Source organism: Bemisia tabaci, chromosome 1 (genome assembly GCF_918797505.1).
Source record: "Bemisia tabaci chromosome 1, PGI_BMITA_v3".
Classification (NCBI taxonomy): domain Eukaryota; kingdom Metazoa; phylum Arthropoda; class Insecta; order Hemiptera; family Aleyrodidae; genus Bemisia; species Bemisia tabaci.
The window spans coordinates 15,469,151-15,489,809 of record NC_092793.1 but is presented as its reverse complement, the minus strand read 5'-3'; the positions used below and the strand labels follow the sequence as shown (position 1 = coordinate 15,489,809).

Sequence of the window (20,659 nt, the reverse complement as noted above, 5' to 3'; positions counted from 1 at the left end):
ATCAGCTAGAATTCAATGACGACACAGAGGTGTTTTTGTATCGTAGAAGGGAATCCGTCGCACTTCGTCAAATAAACTGAAGCATTCAACGGAAAAGAGTAAATTTAGACCTTTAAAAACCTTTCATCATCACCAATCGGAGCTGAAGAGTAGAATCCAAATATTTTTTATACAATTTTCGATAGATAATGATCACAGAAGCTCTGAAAAAATTTAAAAGACGAACTCGTTCTCACCATGAAAACTAAAGAAAAAGCATATGCGGAAAACGAAGATTCTACTCCCGGCCGCAAACAAGGTATTATTTTCCAAAGTTTCTTCGTAAGTAAAACCAGAAACAGGTAAAATATTAACACCGCGAACCAAATGTTTTTAGGATATGCAATACAGGCGATGGCAGTTCCTCGTGGCAAATAAGAAGGCCGGTCTGTATCCCGCCGGACCGAAAGATGAGTTTCTTAATTACACATTCATCATCCTTGTGACATTAATTAAGTGACAGGTTCCGTTCCAACCGACCGTTCAATCATGATTCATGATTCGCCTCAACGTTCCTCTTTTTCCTAAAATTTTTGCGAGCATTCCTCCAGCTTTGACTAATTAATTGACGTTTTCGACTTCGGCACATAAAAGCCCTGTTTGAAGGTCGTTGACGTCGTTTAAGCATTTGGACATGTTTCTGCGAAACGGAACTATGTGCATTACGGCGTGAGCCCCGTTATGTATATGTTCTTACGGGTCTCAGGGCTCATGTCTTTAAGCACATAGTTCCGCTTGGCAAAAATATGTCCATTTTACGCTCCAACATTTCATCGGATTAAAATGTAGCATCACACGCTTCTCGTGTCATATTTGTTCGAAACCTTCATTCATTTTTGCTCTGTCCCGCTTCCAGAGACAAGGAGAGGTCTTCTCCTAATCTCTTGGCAACAAGTGAAAACTTATATTTTTGGAGACTCAACATTTCCTGAGGGACAATTAGAAGACAACAGCAGTCGTTACTCTTGTCCTGGCAGTTGACCTACCTACTAGAAGATGGCTGAGTTTCGGGTGACGTAACGTGTCAAAAAAGTCCACCGAACTTCGGTTTCTTCGCCGTATGAAATGAGCAATGCATTGGTGAACATCCAACTAGATAGGTCACATTTGAATGTAGGAGTTCCGAAAGTAAAATCTCTCCTTGTCTCTGCCCTCCTCACTCTGAAGTCTGAAATTCTGAACCTCAGAGACTGTGGTTCAGAAATTTCATCATCATGCAGGTTTTGCAAAAATCGGGCTCCACAGCAGCGTCATCACTGTCAGCTTGCCTGCAGTTTCCAGTGTAGGCAACCCGCGCTCCTACGTGGCCGAAAGGTGGTATCACTCTGAGATATACTATTACTCGCAGAAAAAAACAGGGTACGTCCAACCAGAACGTATGGGGTGGAGAGGTGCCTTTAACGTCGTCTTTTTCGCTTTTGCGTGAACTGCAGGAATTGGCAATCAGGGTTCCGACCGTGATACGTGGATTTTTGATCCGAGGAATTTTTCGCTCTAAACCATTCATTTCTGCCGGCTTCATTGGTGGTTTTCCTCATTTTTTCGCGGAGGCGTTCTAGGTTTGACGAAGCGTTTTTATTTTCTCCGTGACGTGATATTCGCGGACCCGGGCGAAACTAATGCAGCCGTGGCGGAACCAGAGACCCGTCTCCCTCCCTCCCCCCCCCGGACGGGGGGAGGGGGGGGTGTCGGCACAGCCAACGTTCTGATAACCGCCGCTGTTGCGGTGAAGGCCACGCCGTATTTATATTAGCCGCAGCCCCAAGATTGCCAGGCCGTTCGATTTTGCTTGGTTGGAACTGAATTTAAAGGGGAAATTGTTGATTGTTAGCACAGTCCGGCAAGTGAGCGCAGCCTCCTGTTGTCAGCTGCTAAACATCGTTAGCGTGGAGCGATTCCAAAATTCCCTCGGAGCTTTCGACTTAAAAAACACAAATTCCGGCTTAAGAGCATGGAGCTGGGGCTGAATGTGCTCAAGGCTCTCAACCGTTGATTTTAAAACCGCAAACGAAGGGCACGAAAAAGGATTGGCTATTGATGGAGGGATTGTAATGCAAGAGAGCAACGAAAATTGAGGACTGCTTCGATGAAGGAGCGTATGACGCTTTCGATTGAGGCAGTTGCTAAAAGATTGTGCGACGTAGTTTATTAAGTGCAGATATGCAATTCGAAAGCTCTGCTATGAATTTTGCCCCGAAATCTGCTCATTTTGCAATATGGAGTTAATAATAATAATAATAATAAGGAACTACACTTTCTGGCTCATACATAAAAACACCTATCTCCGTAGGGAAACTAACGGCACGTATGTTGTTTCTAAAATGAGGTAGACATTGTAGTTTCTAATTGCAAAATGTTGTCCAATTGATCTTAGATGATGTATTGAAATAGAGCAACAGCGTTGCCAACTTATGCAAAAATTGTCAGTAGCCCTTCCCCCAGATTTTTTTATGGTGATAATTTTAAATATATGACGTCAAATTTTTTTTCGTCATCTTGAAAAGACTTAAACACGTCAGCAGCATGAGCTGAAACTTATAACTGTAAGACGTAAAACAGTTCCTGCGGGTCGGGTGGCGAGAATTTCGGGGGCAATTTGGCGGCGACAAAGTGCGGAAGAGTCGGTGGTGCTGCCCGATCGACGGCTCGTGTCGGTGGTCAAAATGGCGACCTTCCCGGTATCAAAAATCAAGGACGCGGACCCATGACATCGCATCGGCCACTCCGCGCTCGCGCTTTGCCCTGCTCCGAATTGTTCCAACTCGCGCCGGTCGTGCCCTGATCACCCATCTAGTCGACGATACTGCCGAATTTCGAGCAAAATACGCCTATTCGGCAGTGTGCCCCAGGCGAAAAAAGTGGGGTCATGGTAGAGTACCTGTATAGGGAGAGTACCGACAGATCTGAAACTCCGAAAGTCCATCAGGCCTTCACCGATGCCTCCGCGAACAAAGTTAGGGCCCAAAAGGGCAACCAACCTATGATTTTCAATTATCCAGAGCGATTTACTGATACTATTGTTACGAACCGTCCTTTAATAAGCACGTGTTTGACTCAGTTTTTGCATAAATTTACTCAATTTCGCGGAAGAACGCTCATTACTGTACATTCTTGGCCATCTTGGTTAGAATTGGAATCTGCAGACTGGCAGTGAAGTTTTGTGCGTTAGAAGTTGGTTAGGAGGGTGGCTGCACTTTTGGGCCCTAAGGCCTCCATGAACCGATCTGTCGGTTCTCTCCCTATACAGGTACTCTAGGTCATGGGTGGGACTAAGAGGCGGAACCTCATCAAGGGGGTCTGGGGGACACAAGAAACACCCCACTAAAGAGGACCCCAGCTCCAAAGGTCGGTTCGGGGGATTTATTTAACCTAGAAGGGGGGTCTGGGGGGCCTCCCCCGCAACAATTTGAAAAATTGAGTCCTCTTAGGGGCAATTTTAAGCGACTTATAAGCGAAATTCTTCATAATTTTTGGGAGGGGCCGCGTAGATTTCTGAGGCAGTTGTAAGCCCCGGTCTCCCTATTTTCGCTGACGAGCGGGGTCCATTATGTCTAGACCCCCTCTCACATGACCCCCTCAATAAACAGTTTTCCGCGATTTTCCGTCCATTTCCCCATTATAACCTCTTCTTGTGACACATCGATCTCGATTTTGGACACCTCGCACCGGCACGCTTTCCGATCACGGCATTAGTGTCTGTCACCGACGGGATATTCTGAGTAAGCACCAACTCGCAACAATGCTGGTCCGGTCGCAAGAATTTCCCCTGATTTATGAATTTCGCTCCGGACACAGTTAATCGGCTGAATGACTTATTTCCGGTCCGATCTACTTCAGACTCTGTATTCTATCGCAACATAAAGAAGAACACTGTATGTGGATCCGAGTGGTGCCAAATTTTCCCCGACAGAAGACTGATTCTCCTGGAAAATTTGTGATAGTTCTTCGTTGAATTTCTCGAGGACTTTTGATCACAATCGAATTTATGGTGTCTGAAAATTTCGATACGAAATTCTCGTAACTTTACTCGAAAGTAAATAATTTATCGGGGAAAATTCGGCAACAATCGAATGTTCATACGGTGTTCTTCCTTAGGACGGGAGTATTGGATGCCACTTTGTAAGTCCACTACAAAACAAGCTTGTCAAAATTATTGGACCAATAACCCTTACACTTCGCTGGATTACCGTCTCGCGACATGAGCTCACAAGAAAACTGGGAGGAAAAATAAAGAGCTAAGTTTCTGAAAATGGCGAAGAATGACCTTTCTTCGGGAGAATTTAAGTCATAAATGGGTCAAGCAACCCCATGGATCACCTTTCTCCGTCGTCATGCTACGGTTGTTCATACAGCTATACTGAAAGGCACATAGGGAAATTGATGGAGTCGTCAACATCCTTCCATTTTTTTATGTGGAGGGAACTATCATGGATGTATTATAAACCGCATATGATGCAGGGACTTGGTAATCGAATGCAATAGAAAGCCAGACACTCATCATTACATAATAGTATTTGTGGCAAACAGGGAAACAATGTACCTGTAATGGGAGGACATCTCATAATTCGAGTTCAATTTAAAGCAAGATGGCAGCTCGTTAACGTTTTTATGAATTCTTTGATGACGTAAAATCATGACAGAAGAGTGAGTTGTACGAGCTGAAAACGACAGGGCATGGACTACGTAAACTCAGACCACACACATCTAGTTCTAAGTAATGAAGCATAGCAATCTTGATTACGGTACCTGATTATTTTTTGGGACGATTCCCACCGTGTCAACCAACGATAATCCAGAATCGAGCTTGGAGGACAAGACGCCTAATTATTGCAGTATTGGCTATTTCGAGAAACACGCGTTTGAAGTTTTGAAATTACACGGCTTCTTATGGCGGAAAGAAAGTTCAAAGTAGAGTTTACCAAACATCAGGTAATTTGTAATTCCTCAACAACAAACAAGGGTGTATTTTGAGGGCTACTCTGTATGGTCCCTAAAGTTGAAGATTCCACCTGTCGGAAAGACTGAAGGAAAGTATCTATTTGTTTCCGGACGAACGCTCCGATTTGATTTTTCCATCACCGCGCTGAAATCGAAAGCGTCGAGTGGAAACTTCTTTGTTTAAATTTGGATGGAAAGTTGTTTTCCCTCTTTTTCGGGGCGTTAGGAGCGAGGCAAAACCGCGAATTTCGACATTTTTGGTTCGACAAAGCCCGCATCCAGAATAAAGACTCTATAATTGGACTCACTCCCACGGAATTTCACCAAGTGACTCCCCTCGTTTCGCGAGCGAGGTACGGACGCGGGCGGGAGGGGGGAGTGGGGGATGCGAAAAAGTCGAGCACACACTTTTTCGCTTTTTCGGAGGGAGAAAGGTAGGGCGCAGCGGCGGCGAGGAAAAAGAAGAAAACATGTTAAGCCGTTAAACCGATTGCCGGTTTGGAGAAGAGATTTACCTCACAAATGTTTAGGTTTATTTAAAAGGGGCCCGATTATGATGGAAACTTTTTTTCGCCCGAGAGGAGAGGCGAAGTTGGGTGCCTAGCGTGGGGATCGAAGGGGCTTTTTCGTGACTTAACTCAATTTTGAAGAAAAAGGAAAATCAATTAAAGTCAACAACCTGCCGATGCCAACGCAGCTCCACCGCGGCCCTTTCAAAGGCCGACCCAGTTGCCGCATCGGCGTTGGACCTCGGATCCGAGTTCAAGGTGGGCAACAGGTAAAGTTTAAGGACAAGCTCCCGTTTTCTCCTGTTACACCCCGAAACTTCGAGCGCTATCACGCTAGGAAAAGCTCAGTTCTCATAAACCGAACGTTTATGGTGCATGTATAACACACGAAGAAAATTGATCAAATTGTGTGGTTAGTCAAACTCGTCTTACGATCCACGTGACCGAACATTCAATTCGCAAGACTAAACTTTTGAATTTGAAAAAAAAAAAAAAAAAAAAAAAAAAAAAAAAAAAAAAAAACAGGTCTGGTAACAAAATCCTAAAGTTTGGCTTTTTGAACCGAAAGCTGGATTTAGCATGGTCTGAACTGTTTAGGAAAACTAATGAGGGCACACAAGTGTGTTTTTTTGGACGATATTATATTTCCCGAACACGGTATTCGGTACCAGTTGGCCTTTTCAGCAACGACGAGTTCTGTGACGGGCTCACAATCAGTGATATTGAACACAGAGTGTCGGACTTTTATTATTGTTCTATCTCAATTTATTAGTTGCGGCGCTTGAGCTCCTAAACTTCGATTCACGATCAATACTATTAGACTGTGAGGTTTTTTGGCAAACGAGAGGATGATGATAGGACACTCGCTATCGCTACACATAATTCAATGTGGCATGAAAAGATACAAAAATACAAGGAATTTGTGAAAACCCACTGAAAACCGGGAAATTTTGATCCGCAACCAACTTTGAACTTTCTCTTCGCAATGCGTCAAGATTCGAAGACGTTTCGACTAAAAATTCGGCAATGACGGCTGTCGAAAAGGGATGATCCCGAATCGTAACCTCCGTCAACTCGGGATTCGTGAGTCCTTTCAAGGATATCTCCTCCTCGACGAAGGGAAAGTCCCGGGGACTCCCCCCCCCCCCCTCGCGCCCTCTGTTCGAGGGGACCGGGACCTGTGCCCGTCAATAATTGAGCTCTAATAACTGACTGCTCCTAACAAAACGCCCCGAGTAAGGGGGCGGCCGGGGGAAAAAATAAATAAAATGAAAAGAATTCCTTGGAAAAATTCCTTATTACTGTCACGGGGTCGTTTTTCCCGTCTTTTTATCTCTTCCCACTCGGCGTCGCGCCCGTCAAATCGGGACGAAAATTCGGAAAAAGCCACGGGAGCTCCGAGAGAAACTCCACGATTTTCAGCCGAGTTTGCCACCCGAGCCCGACAACCCGCGACGGGGATAGTAAAATACCTAAATATAATAAAACCTTTTTTTGAGACGCGCTAATGAGGAAGCGATTCCGAGAAGAATCGACTGTCCTGGCACCGAATATAATTGTGCGAGGAGCTTCTTCGAGTGATGCAATTACTTCGATTGCGTTCAGGTCGCATTATTTTCTGAGGATCATAGTAACAACCGGCAAATCACCTGGATATTTTATTTTTTTTCATTTGACGTAGGCTTCGGATACATCTGTTATTTCCCATACAGTAAGAAAAATAACCGACATTTTGTGTTAATATGGGAAGTAAAACGCAAAGTATCCGACAAGTGCGATTGATGTTTTTTGGTTAGCTCATCTTTGGGTTGAAAATTTGCAACCTCATGCGCGAGCTGCTAAAATCGAACCAAGATCACATCGGTGATGGTCCAATTCACTAGCCAGTAGCAAGTCGTAACCTCTGAGTAACATTTACAGAAGCATTCGTTCAGCAGGTAACCTTGTTTATCCCCGGATGTCTCAGAGTAACTTACGGTTAAGGTCGATTTAACGAAAAATTTGATTGATCAACCAACTCCTCTTCGTTGATCTGACCGGAAATAATGCAATTCAAAGTACCAATAGACACGGAAATTTTCAACTGTGCAGTGCTTTCCCGTGATTTTCGGATCATTTCGTGATTTTTCCCCAGCTTTCTCCGACCAGCGGGTCGATTGTTGAATCGTTATCGAACAAGCTTGATCGATAAATCCCTATTTCAACAATGTTATAAATCGATCAAGTCATTCGATAGCGAGTCAACAATCGACCTGCAGCTCTGACCGTGGCTAACCTGAACTGGGAGCAGAAATGTGAATCGAAAATAAAAGCACCGTCCGGAGCTCAGAACCTGGACTGCGACTAGACGTGTCAGTTTCAAATTTGGACTTATTAATGACTCGCAAACGCACACGCGCTACGCTTTTTACGCACGGCTGCGTCGTCACATAGTGCACACGGTTCATTCTTTTAAACTTCCAGAGGGTGACAAGTCTCCTTGGATTTCAACAATTTTTTCACGGAAAAATTTAAAACCAGCACTGTGTCTGCTGGAAGGAAACATTCTAAGTTCCGCGTAGGCTTTTTCAGGTTTGCAATACCTTTTCACACCCTGTTCTGTTCCTATTGCTTGTCTCCTCTTCATTAACGTTGTGACGCGGCAACACCGCTGGTGCTCCATCGGGCAGGTACGTACAAAATAACAATAAACAAATAATTACAATCGTGACTTATCGCGAATCAGGTGGACGGTGTTGCCGAATCGATGGGGTGGCGCCCCCCGGCGAGGAAGCGAGTACTATCCCCCCCCTAGCTCCGGGGTCCGAGCCAAGTTCATGATGATGGATTAGCGCTGTGCCGAGCCCGCTCCGCGCTGTTGCCGCTTCTTGCGAGAATTCCCCGATAATTAAATGGGAAATTGGGCGGTTTGGACGCCGGCCAGCAACCCTGTCGCCGGTTGATAAGGCCTACGGAAGCGCCCCCATCCCCGCATCGTCCAAGCCTGAGTTGGGGTAGGTTCGGGAGCACCGTGAAAACTCATCTTCCGCTTTTTTTTTGGATAATTCAACTCACCGCCGGGATTATGGTGGTCGAGTGATCACGCGATAATTATAATATTATTGATGTGCTGAGGAAGAACGCCGTATTACCATTTAAACGATGCCCAATTCACTCGCGGCAAAAATTTATTTCGAAGGAGAGACACAAACATCAGTCTCCGACATTTCCGGAAAAGTTATGGTAAATTGCTGGGAAAATTCCGGGGAAAAATTCGAGGAAAGAAAACATTCGCAAGTTCAAGGGAGTATTTCCGTTTGATCGGAGGAAATTTGACGTAAGTAAGACGTTTTTCTTCCACCGCAGATTGGGGCACCATACTGAATTGATTCAGTTATTAGAATGAGAAGCAAGCTGCACCGAAAAAATGAATCATATCGACTACATTTAGCAATTAGAAACTAAAAATTTCGGGCTCACAATCACTCTAAAAACAACTTATGTACTATTATTTTCCCTATGCTTTCAAGCGTTTTAACAAAAAAGTCAGAAATTGTATTTCCTAATTGCAGAATGTAGTCTACATAAGAGAACGACTGGGAACCACTTTCGTGGGATTTAATCCGTTTTGAGCAGATGCAGGGCTGCTTTAAATTTGAGAAGAGCATGCCGAAAAAAAGATAGGTAGTCCAGCGTGAGGAATTTTGACATTGAATGACGTCACGAATAAACGAAGTTGCGCGATTGGCGAGTGCCGAGGTTCAAAAATTTCGAATTTCAGAGTGACGCATTGTAAGAATCGCCCCTCCCCTGTCCTAGAGTCCCTTTATACGGAGAGTCAAGACAACACTCCTCATGGAGTCACAAACGGGAATAAAGATTACACAAATTGAACGTTTTTCGTAATCTTTGATCGGCTCATTCTTAAATTCCTTTCTCCGTTCCTTCTCTCATTCCGTTTGTTCCTTGCCGAACCCGAAATTCCTCGGTCCACTCCGGATTATAATCTTTGCAATTGGTGAAAATGTAATCTTTATTCCCATTTGTGACACTGTGAAGGCCTAAAATCCGGTTAACCAATCAGAAATGGATTCGTGTCCTACGTCGGCCAATCAGAGCCATGTTCGAGACGATGGCAACGGCGCGCGCAAGTGCAGAATGCACTGCGGGCCGGAGCTGCGTCGGCGTCGGCGGCGTCGGTCTGGGCGTCGCGTCGCGTCGGTTGCACCGCGGCCTCAATTTAATAAAATATGACCAATTATTTTCGCGTCTAGACGCCGTAAATGCCCCGCTCCCGCCTCCCCCCGCCCGCCGCCCCCGGCGCCCCCTCGCGCGGCTTCCGTCGAAAATGTCACCGCGGGCGTCCGTCGTCCTGTAATTTTTCTCTTATCCCGCGAGGATCTCGCCTAATGACGCCCCGTGCAATTGGGATCCCGATCGTTCTGCCGTTCATTTACGCTGACCGTGAAATTCGGTGCTCTGCCCTTCTTCTTCCTCGCCACTGCGTGGGATTGAAATTTGTGGCTTTTTCGGCCTTGGCAGAGCGACCTTTGCTCGGCATTTGAAGCCGAGCGGCCTAGCGACTCCTGGCTGGGGGCCGGCTGCATCGAAGTTCTTGAGGGGCGGGATTTGGTAAAATTCAGCAAACTGGAGGCATTGTTTATAGCTTCAATTTATGAGGATAGATAAAAAAAAGATTTTTTGATGTAGCGTTCCTCGATTGTATCGATTTCATTTTTTGACTCTAACTCTAAATGTAATTTTTGCAAATTCTCGGCTTTGCTTTCCCCGCGATATGGTGTGGACCCAGCACCATTCATCCAACTTGTTTGAAGATAAGTATAGCCTCGTTAGAGGCCGTTCATAAAAAGACGCCATATTGATGGCTAGAGTGCGAAACACAGTAGCATTTCCCTGGGATTCCGTACAGTAGTGGACGATTACACTCAACGAGTGATAACTCATAAATGCTGAATCAACAGTAAAACACGGCTGGTACCGATAAGTGACTCTCATTTTCAGAAGTTTCTAGCTTCAATGGAATCAGCGGCCTCCGTGGCGCAATCGGCTAGCGCGTTCGGCTGTTAACCGAAAGGTTGGTGGTTCGAGCCCACCCGGGGGCGAAATATTTTAAAGGAGCTGCATTTCCTAGGAGGCGACCAGCGAAATATGATGAAACAATGGCAATGAAACCAAACAAATTCTATATGATGTTGGAAAGAATGTCTATGAAATGACCATTGTAGAGGGGACATTATTATGTTTATCTCCCCCCCTCCCTTCGCAAGGCTCAACATACTTAAAAAATGCTTGAAAGGCACCCTCTTCAAAAGTACACATTAAACGACACTGGTACGTATAACGACAGTATTTATTATTTTTCTTCTCTCATTTTCTCAATGTTTGGATTATTCTTTGGTATCTTGAAACATTGAACAATCATATCGGTGAAGTTTGGAAGAGATCAAGAAATGGTGATCGAGCGAATAACCGCTAATCGCAAAAGAAATTTCAGAAAAAAAACATTTTTCGATCCTGTCCTCGAAGGGCATTTTTCCGGATTATCAGATCAAATTATCTGACATTTCCTCGTAACTACAGTGTGTAGTTAGAAGAAACCTTGAAAACTTTTTCCCTGGATTTGATAAAACTCGCAGCGGAAAAATTCTCGGAACCCTGCCGACGAAATTTCATCGAGAAAAGCTGAAAAATGTCTCGCTCCCTTGAAACCGGGATAATCCAGGTGCGATTCGAGTTAAAATCTTTCAAGAGTTAGCGAGTTGAGCACAAAAGGCGAAAAGGCCCGTGCGTGAAAAGTTCTCGACCCAAGTTCGCTGTTTAGAGGAGCAAGGGGGGGAGGGGGGCGAGGGAACTCGAAACTTGCTACCTAATTCCACTCGAGGGAAGGAGGCTTGAGGAGGATGGGAGAGTAATGGCTGTTAACTCGGGCAAGAACCACCGCGGAGCAGCACCGTCGCGCCTGACGTAATAGGCGAATTCAGTAAGTTCGGCTCCGAGTTCGGACAGACACCGATTAGCATAGGAGCCCCGGCAAATGACTGCTAACCACTAAATTAGAGGCGGTTAGACAGGGCTCGCTCCGCAAAATTTGAATACTTGTCTAACCCGAAGCCAGGAAAAGGCCATTAAAGAGCTCAACGGAGACTTAAAGTTGGAAATAATGACTCCTCCTTCTCTTGCGTAAGATTAGATAAAATTGACTTTGCCCCCTCCCCCTCGACCTCCTTTTAGGCTTGTTTTTTCCAATGAGCCGCCGTGATATAGTGTGCAATTTTCTTTTCACATCCTTGGTTTTCTTGTTTCCAGGCGTGTCCTCGAGCCAGCGGGCCCTGGAAGTCACCGGTGCGAGAAAATCGGCACTCCGCCAACGTGAGGTTGTACCTGAATTTCGAGATGAACCCTATCCTTCGTAAGACTCCATTTCCTCTGGAGCTCATGTCGAAATTAGGTTACGTCCTTGTTGGCAACAAGGAGATGGCCGTCGGCGTTAGATTGATCCGTTCACACGGGTACTGACAAATTGCCGCTCGGTTAAATTACAGGACTCACTACTCAAAGGGCAAAAAAAAACTCGATCGATCAGGAAAAGAATCAAACTAGTTCTACTTAAAAGCTCATCTAACTCGCTCGAGGATTTGCCAGTAAAAACTGGGCTTAATATCCTTGGTAGCTGTACAGCGACGGAAGAAAATTTGAATAGACACGAGGAAATTGCTGAACCCATTTCAGTGTGAGCTGGGAAATATCATTTTCAATGACCCTTTAGGACGTTGAACACCTTCAAAATTTTTCTCGCTATTGGAATACTTCTTTCGCTTCATTTTTAATTCCCTTTGGGTGAAGAGAGACTTCAAGGCACGATGAATCTATTCTAACGTTGTAGTCGTCGTATGGTATCATATCAAAATGAAGGCGATTGTTTCATTCGTTTCAAAGTCTACCCACGGGGGAGAGAGAGCTTTACTAAAAATCAAAATAGAGGGGGGGAGGGGCGGGAGAGAGCGAGTGCTGATTGTGGCATATCCTTTAAAATAAGGCAGTTACATCCTAAAAGCTACACAGGTCGTTTCACACGAGTTCTCAACTTACGATTGCTGGTTTAATTCACTGCAGACCCATTGCATCTGACAAGCGAAACTACGAAAAGGCACGTTAAGAGAAACGAGAGAAGAAAGGGGGAAGAACCTACAAAAACTCGCCGGAAGATGAAAAGGCTGGATAAAAGTGGTCAATTTCCGAGCGGACTTTGAAATTTAAATTCCGAACATGTTCTTTTTTCAAACTCGAGCAGCTGGCCACTCTGAACTACATACAACGCCTTCATCCTTCATCGGTATCTTGCTCGATAGCTGTCAATCCTAATTTTGAGCGACACAGAAAAACAGGCGCCGGCCTTTAGGAGCGAAAAAGTCTACTCTGCGAGGTTATGAAGGGCAGGAGCGGAATTGAAGCGAGGCGTCCAGTCCCCGTTCGCCAGTTTCAAGTTTCAATTGGCGGTGTGATTTTCCCATCCGTATTTACACTTCCATCTGAGCCCTTTCACCCGTAAGACACCGCGCTCTCCAGGGCTCGCGTAAAAACGAGTCAACGCCCTTGCGACGTAGACGGAACCCACATCTGGGTTGGGAGACAGAAGGCGCGATATCCGCTGATTCGAGCGCCGTGGAATTTTATTTTCACCCCCTCCAACACTTTCTGACGAACCGTTCGTCGAACCGAAGCTTTCTGTCCTGCTACTGATAACAGAAAACTCGCGCGAATATTCCTCTCCTCCCACCCTCAGCGATTCCGCGACGGACGGTCAAGCCACGGCGAAGAAGTAAGGAGTGGGACCCTCCGGATAAGGTAATGAGCCATAAAGTTGGGAAGAAAGTTCGGGCATGAATCGGGAAGAAACCCAATCAAATGCCTAGAGCAAATACTCCGGCTAGGAGTAAACAAAATGAGCTAATGGAAGTGAACTAGATTACATTAAAAATGCAGGGATTCGTGTGATGACCAGAGCTGAGCGCTTTGGAGAGGCTCGGTTGCCGGAGTGTGCTTGTTCATTTCCTCCTCTTGTCTTTTTGAATTGTAGGTTTGACTCATCATTAAACTTCGGAGGGCTCTTCCGACTGAAAACTTAAAAGAATGAGAAAAAGCCAACCTTCTGTGGAGAGTTTTGTCGGACCCCTCTCCTCTAAGAGCTTATCTGACGTCATTTACGGAAATTACGGACGACCCGAGTTAATTGGAATCCTGGCACAAGTGTTGTGAACCGGTTAAAATAGGTTCCGGAGGACGAGTATAGTCGAATGTCACTTCAAAATTTTCATCAAAATTTTCATCAAATTTTCATCAAAATTTTCATCAAATTTTCATCAAAATTATCATCCAATTTTCATCAAATTGTCTCCAAGAACGACAAACTTGGCGTCTGCGGGTGAGCGGTTGCAACCCTCCAGAGCCGGGGGATAATTGAGAGTTAAATTTTATGAGCTCGTCAAAATGAGGGCTACTCGCGCGACAGAGCCAATAGGTGGGAGGGGGGGGGGGGTGGGGGCTCGTATTCGTCGCGACGCGATGGACGCCGGCGTTTCCGCGTAGTGACGTCACGGTCGCAGATTGACATCGTCCACTTTTGATTGCAATCGGGAGCGCACCCGCGCGTCCCTCAGGCCTATGAATTTTACATGAATCCCCCCCGAACACTGTTGTCTAATCGGAGCATGTGGACTAAATTTTTCAAATAGGAACTAAACTACTATTTCTAGCTTTTGATAAAAACAACATACCCGCCATTTGTCTCTCTCACACACGAACTTCATGGGGAGAATATTTTCTACAATTCTTTGAGATAAAACGACGAATAAGCCCAGGTTTTCGATCAACAGTTATTGGACGCACGCACTTATTTCACAAATTTAAAAAAAAGAGAGAAAAATAATATTAGTTAATTATCTGTCCATCTTTGCATTTAGATAGGTACATGGACGTTCCTTGCAAGGGAGCATATTTTTACACACATTTGGACGTAGCTCTGCCAAACGGAACTATGTGGCTTATGGCGTGAGCCCTGTTACGCATATATTCTTGTGGGTCTCAGGGCTCATATCTTAATGCACATAGTTCCGTTTGGCAGAAATACGTCCATTTAAGACGTTTGATCTGTACGATGTTTGAACGTTGAAACTGTACGTCAATGAATCTTTTTTGGGTGTCAGTGTCTTTCTTTGCATTAAATGATTCACAATTCCGATGAAATTAATGAAAATACGGTATTTTTTGCTTTAGAAAAAGAAAAGAAGAAGAAAATTACTTTAAAATGTAGAAGAGCTGGGTCCCTATGATAAGTCGCTGCGTGAGCGAAGAAAAGCGTGTTAGCGGCTCTAATCAACGGCTAGGATAAAATCCTCCCATCAGATACGTTGGAAGATTGTCACAGCTCTGCAATGTATTCCTCCGAGCTCTGGTTCGAGCCACAATCAAACCGTGAAATCATGAAAGCTAAGCATGAGATAAGACGAGAATGCTCGCTCGGAACCTCCGCTGCGGAGGCGAAAAAATGTCCACCAGAGCAAAATTATTCACTTTGCTTCGCCGCCGCGCTTCAGGATAGATTCTGTTCCATGAATCCTGCGTTGCACTCTCGCTGGAAACCCCTGTTCTCTCCGGGAAAGTCCGAACAGTTTTTCAAACAACGCGGCAACGTTCGAAATGCTTATCTACGGTGCAATGAAACGTTGGATTTTTTCCCACGTGCAGACCGGCCGGTCTGACACGGACTTCCAATACCGAGACCTGCTTCCACGATACCGCGGTAGCACCGAAATCCACCTTGAAAGGTCCTAATGCGACTGATTTACCAGTATTTTTAGGCGTAAAGACGTGTTTTGACAGTGCAGAAAACGCGCTGTCATTTGAGGATAAAACCAGTTGTGGCTCCAGGATAACCGTTTGAACCTATGGAAATGAATCGATTTCCGGAGGGGTCAAGTGCTCCGATATGAATCGACTATTCAACACAGTTTTAAATGAAGGAAAGAGTCAGGATTGTAACCAGAGGGAGCGAAAAACTGAAGGAAGGAGAGAGAATGGAACATGCTCAGTAGGTAGACGTCGCAAACATTACCAACACTGCCTCCAACTTCCCTCATACCTGGGCAGCACGACTTATTCCCCCTGCCCTAGATTTTTACCTGATAGAAAAAGCTCGACAGTGAGAGGCGAGACGGTCTGCCAAAAAACCAACCTCAAGATAACGATCGCAGAATAAACACACTTCCCCTCCTCATATTACTCCGTTGATTTATTCTTTCTCAAGTATCCCTAATAACAGGCACTTCACGCGAATTTTCATCCCACCAACAAGGTGCGTGCTTTTTTTTCACTCGTTCTCAAACATTTCTTTCCGGCTCCGGTCATAACCTCGCTCCTTTGATGGTATGGCGTATTCTAGTTTTTACGTGAGCTCAGGAAAGCATGGAATCATACGGAAAATAGGGTTCAATTCAAAAAGCAGTTTCCCCTTCAGGCCAGAGGGGCGATGATACGTCACGATTCAAAGATAAAGAGCAATTTAGGATTTCCTAGCAACACGCTTGACAATGCTACTAAGATTTAGCAACTTTGTGTATCGATTTTTGAGAGGTAGTGTAATACAAAAAGATGTATGTAAACATACAGAGGAAAGGTAAAATGGGAGAGGAAAAGTAAAGAGAAGAGAGAGCTGAAAAGAAAGAGGCAGAGAGAGAAGCAGATACAGAAAAAGGGATAAAAGAGAGAATAGAGAGGGATCGAAGAGCAGGACGATGAAGATAAGGAGAGGAAGTTGATAGAGAGGAACAGATAAATAAATTGAATAAAAAGAAGAATAGGAGGAAGAAGGGTGCAAAATGCACGTAAAATTACTGCAGTACATTCTCTCCTCGTTGCATATTGTAGTAGGAAGGGTAGAAGCACTGGTAAGTGTTAACACGTTTGAAGCATGACCAAATATTCTGAGGATACCACTATTCGAACTCTTGAGAGCGCATATTGCATACCCTCTCAAATGAAGAAAAATCAAATGCGGGAGGCTGCCACACAAACGAATTTTCGGTCCGTTTTCCTAATACATTGCCCACCCTCCGTTCTATTAGGACCACTACGGAATTTTTATTCTTACATTAACATTTTTCACTGTACTTCCAATCACTTCGAATATTTGCCTTCGTCGAATAATTTAAAATTACTGTAAAACGCGACTAATTGCATTTAAGAAATTTAGAATGAGGAAAAAAATTTTAAAAAAAATGAAAAAATGCGAGGAAGTTTCCCACAATGTGACAACTCTGAGAGGATTGCGGCGTTATTAAATCATACGCGAAAATATTCTCTCCTCAACCCTATAATCATGACTGTCGCGTAATTAACTATGATGTGGCTGATTACAGAACAAAGGTTTATTAGGCTGAAATTTGACAGTCCGCGACTGAGCCCGCGTGACGGGAGAAATCGCGCATCTTCAAAGAGGCACTGTATGATTAGCAATGTTTCACGGTGACTAACGACACAGACGACTTGAGGTTCGTTGTGTCGAAAGACCCCTCTTTCCAAATTCGTGAAATCCGGCCCGAAAATTTTTCTCACTGGAGGTAGGTTTCTTCTTAACGTGTTGGTTGTGTAAAATAGGCGCAACACTCTGTAATAAGGCTAGCCACTTTACTCCAGACCCGCGGGAATATATTTGAGTGCCTATGTTTTGGAGACAGAACATCCACATTGCTGACACCTTCGTGATATTCATCCGTTATAAAAGTATTGAAGAATGGAAAAATGTCAATGTATTATCTTACTCTCGATAAACATACCTAAATGAAGCTGACTCTTCTTTTTTTAAAAAAATAATCGATGAGTTGAAGGTTGATTTTTTTCGAGAACAATCGACATCGAGCATACCTACTTTTGTTTAACGAATAATGTAAAAAACTTAAAAAAATAGGGAGGGGGGATAGAACAGGGCAGTTTTGAGGTAATGAAATAAAAGTAGGAGAGTTTTTCAGTCTGCAAAATCTGGAGTATTAATTTTCTTTAAAGTAAGTAGCAGTGCCGAATGCTTTTATTTTGAAATTTTTCTAAATTAAAGTTAGGTTCAACGATTCTTCTTACGTAATATTTACCATACAGGAAACTCAAATCCTTAAAGAAGAAGAAGTTTTCATGGAGATAGACCGGAAAATTGTTGACCGATGATCCTTTTATCAAAAGACGCTTTTATGGATTAATTCTGCGAATTTTCATTAAGTATAACATTTACTTTGATTCAGTTACTTTATTTCTTCTCCTGTATTTCTCAAGTTCAGTCACATTTATTACAAGAAGTTTTCCGGCCTCATTTGGATCTTATGCCTCATTGCAAGATGAAGAATCAGCTGGACGGATCAGACGGCCTATAAAAGGACCTCGGCGCCAAAAAAAAACAACACTAATAAAGCACAACAGACAAAGGAACAGTTTCCGACACCAAAACGCCCGGCCATAGAACGAATCAAATGAAGTCGTCAGCGCAGTTTCAAAAGAGACGATTAAAATCCGTCCATGATTAGCGCATCGAGCTGTCGCGTCTAGAATGAAACGGTGACGGACAATCCACGAAAAAAAGTCAACCATCAGAACGCGAATGAAACTAGCTCATGCATATACCATATACCAACCGCCCAAGGTTCTGTTGCCATATTGAAAGTCAAATTAAACTTAACACTAAAATTAAGAGTACTGGTAGGCGAAGAAGGGTTTCGATTGTAAAAAATGAAAAAGTAATTCAAAACTTCAACGTAAAATAACTATCTGCGACATAATTTGATAGAGGAACGGATTTTTCTTTTCATCTAAAATTTGTAAAATGCAGTAATCTGATAATCTGGCATACGTGATGGCCAATAAACGTTGAGAAAAACTCAAAAAACCCTTGCTTTTTGCTCCCTCCCCTACAGAAATAAAAAGCCAAAAAAATAAAAAAATAATAATAATAATAAATAGACAAGGCCCGGAGACTAGGTTTTTTACGTTACATAGTGTGCACGGCTATTATCAAATTTTCGTGCAATTCTGGATGGCATTCCCTTGAAACCCGGCATATCATATTTCTTATTGTTAAAATCAATCAAATGTTCGTTTAAAGCTCATTTTATGGGCGAGACAAAATATTGGGATAATATCGCAAAATTACAAGGAAACCCATGGTCTTCATCAGGACATCATTTTCCTTGAAGAAAATAAAACCGAGCGGGGATTTTTAAATATTGAATTGAGTTTTGCAGTTCCATTGTCGATAAGCACCATCTAATTATAGATGATTTTAAAATAGTTGTTCCTCATTGCGAACTGTTGTTCGGGTTTGAAATATCAATCCGGCAACCGGGCACAGTCCAAGATTTGCTGCGGACACAAGTCGTGGTGGACTATAATTTAAACCAACAGTTCAAGAGGAGATAATAAACTTTATTATTGGCTCCTTTTTATGTCTATATTGGCTTGCTTTAGCACCGCCAGCGCCGGCATGGGTCCCGAATATGTATGTACTGTTCGCGGGTTTTTTTTGGGGGCCAAATAAATGTGCAGTGCATGAGCATCGAATTTTTTCCTTATTTTTATATTCACTTTTTTACGATCGAACAAATTAAATGAACGGAGGGGTAGAAGTTAGCCGTCATTGATCAACATCTAGCACCTGACCGATCGCAGTCAATCTGACTTCCCGTCAATACATTCGCTGCTGCAAGTGAGACATCTGTATGTGTTTCGTTGAAAAAAGACTCAAAAAGTAAGTTGGTTATCTGGGCGAGTTGATACATAAATGATTTACTGCTTTGTTAAAAAAAAAAATAAAATGGGTCAAAATGTCGATGGCACTGTCAGAATTTTTTTAAAATTAAGGAACCCTTTTTAAATTAGGAAACTCAAATAAACAATGCATAATAATTATAAGGAAGGAGAGTAAAATGTAAAAATAAAATGAACAAATTAAATAATTTTGGAAAAATAAAATAAAATTATACGTAACGCGTAAAAATATTTTTGATTTAGAGAAATAAAATTACGAGAATGGTTCAATAACTGAGATGGATCACAGATTGGTTGGGCGTTCCGTATACATTGCTGCTACCTACAATTAAGGACTGAATATGTGACCAATTCTGAGTTTTAGTTCGGTTGTTTTAAGAATAGTACGGCTGGAAGTAGTATACTTTTCTAAAGGAAATAATTAATTAAATTTGGGAATCCAGTGGTTAAAACAAAGTAGGACTGAGAATATTTCATGTGTCGACATCAGTGAAATTTTAAAAGTTACATTTCATTTTATTGCATTTCGTACTTAATTTTTACACGTCACACATTATTTTTAATTTATTTCTGACGTAAATAATTGTTACATGTGATTTTATTTCATTATATTTCTCACTTCATTTTGGTGTGTTACGTATTATTTCTTCTTATTTTGCACTTAAATCAATTATTTTGCATACGTTCCTCGTAAATTTTTTCACGTTCATGGTGTTTTATTATATTACTTTCTTGGTTAACTGCTACATTTAAGGACATACGGGGCGCAGAGAATTTATAATCAGTCATTCGTCAGAAAAATGGTCACATACTGAGTTTAACTGCGCGAACACTGTGTCCTCCTCAAGGTGACATGAAACGTAAGAAAGAAATGAAATATTGGAAATTTGAGGGAATTAATTCATTAAATTTCACGAGCGGTAAAATATTTCATAATTTTCAGGGGCTACAGTATACAACACACACTCAAACACACAAAAATAGAAGAAAGTCACGATTTTTACATTTTGCGAAACATGAGAAGGAACCCGTATTCTTCAATATCTTTCATACATCTCTGAAATTTCACGACATATTTCACGTGAAATTTCAAGATTTTATTTTTCATGAAATTTTGTCATCTTAGTCCTCCTCAAATGAAAATAAAAATAAATACGTCGACAGAAATCATATCGATACGAAACTATTGATATCTACCGCGCTTACACGCACGACTGGCTCCTGCCCGAGGAGACGTCACGTACGAAGTGAATGACGTCACCAAGTCGTTCGTTTCGGATTCGACCATCGACTTGACACCAAAGCCTGGTGATGAAAGTTAGATTTTGGCGGCGCGGTCCGAGAGCGCGCGTTTTCTGAGCGGGGCGCTA

At 43.1% G+C, this 20,659-nt stretch overlaps 1 protein-coding gene and 1 non-coding gene across 4 annotated transcripts in view; one reads left to right on the top strand and one right to left on the bottom strand.

Annotated features, from left to right (window-relative positions):
* Nucleotides 1–20,659, bottom strand: part of LOC109039439 (hdc homolog, cell cycle regulator) — a 298,819-nt gene that overhangs the window by 225,549 nt on the left and 52,611 nt on the right. The gene's annotated exons all lie outside the window — the stretch shown is intronic.
* TRNAN-GUU (transfer RNA asparagine (anticodon GUU)) lies at nt 10,515–10,588 on the top strand. Its single transcript has one exon. It is a non-coding gene; the product is annotated as a tRNA-Asn (tRNA).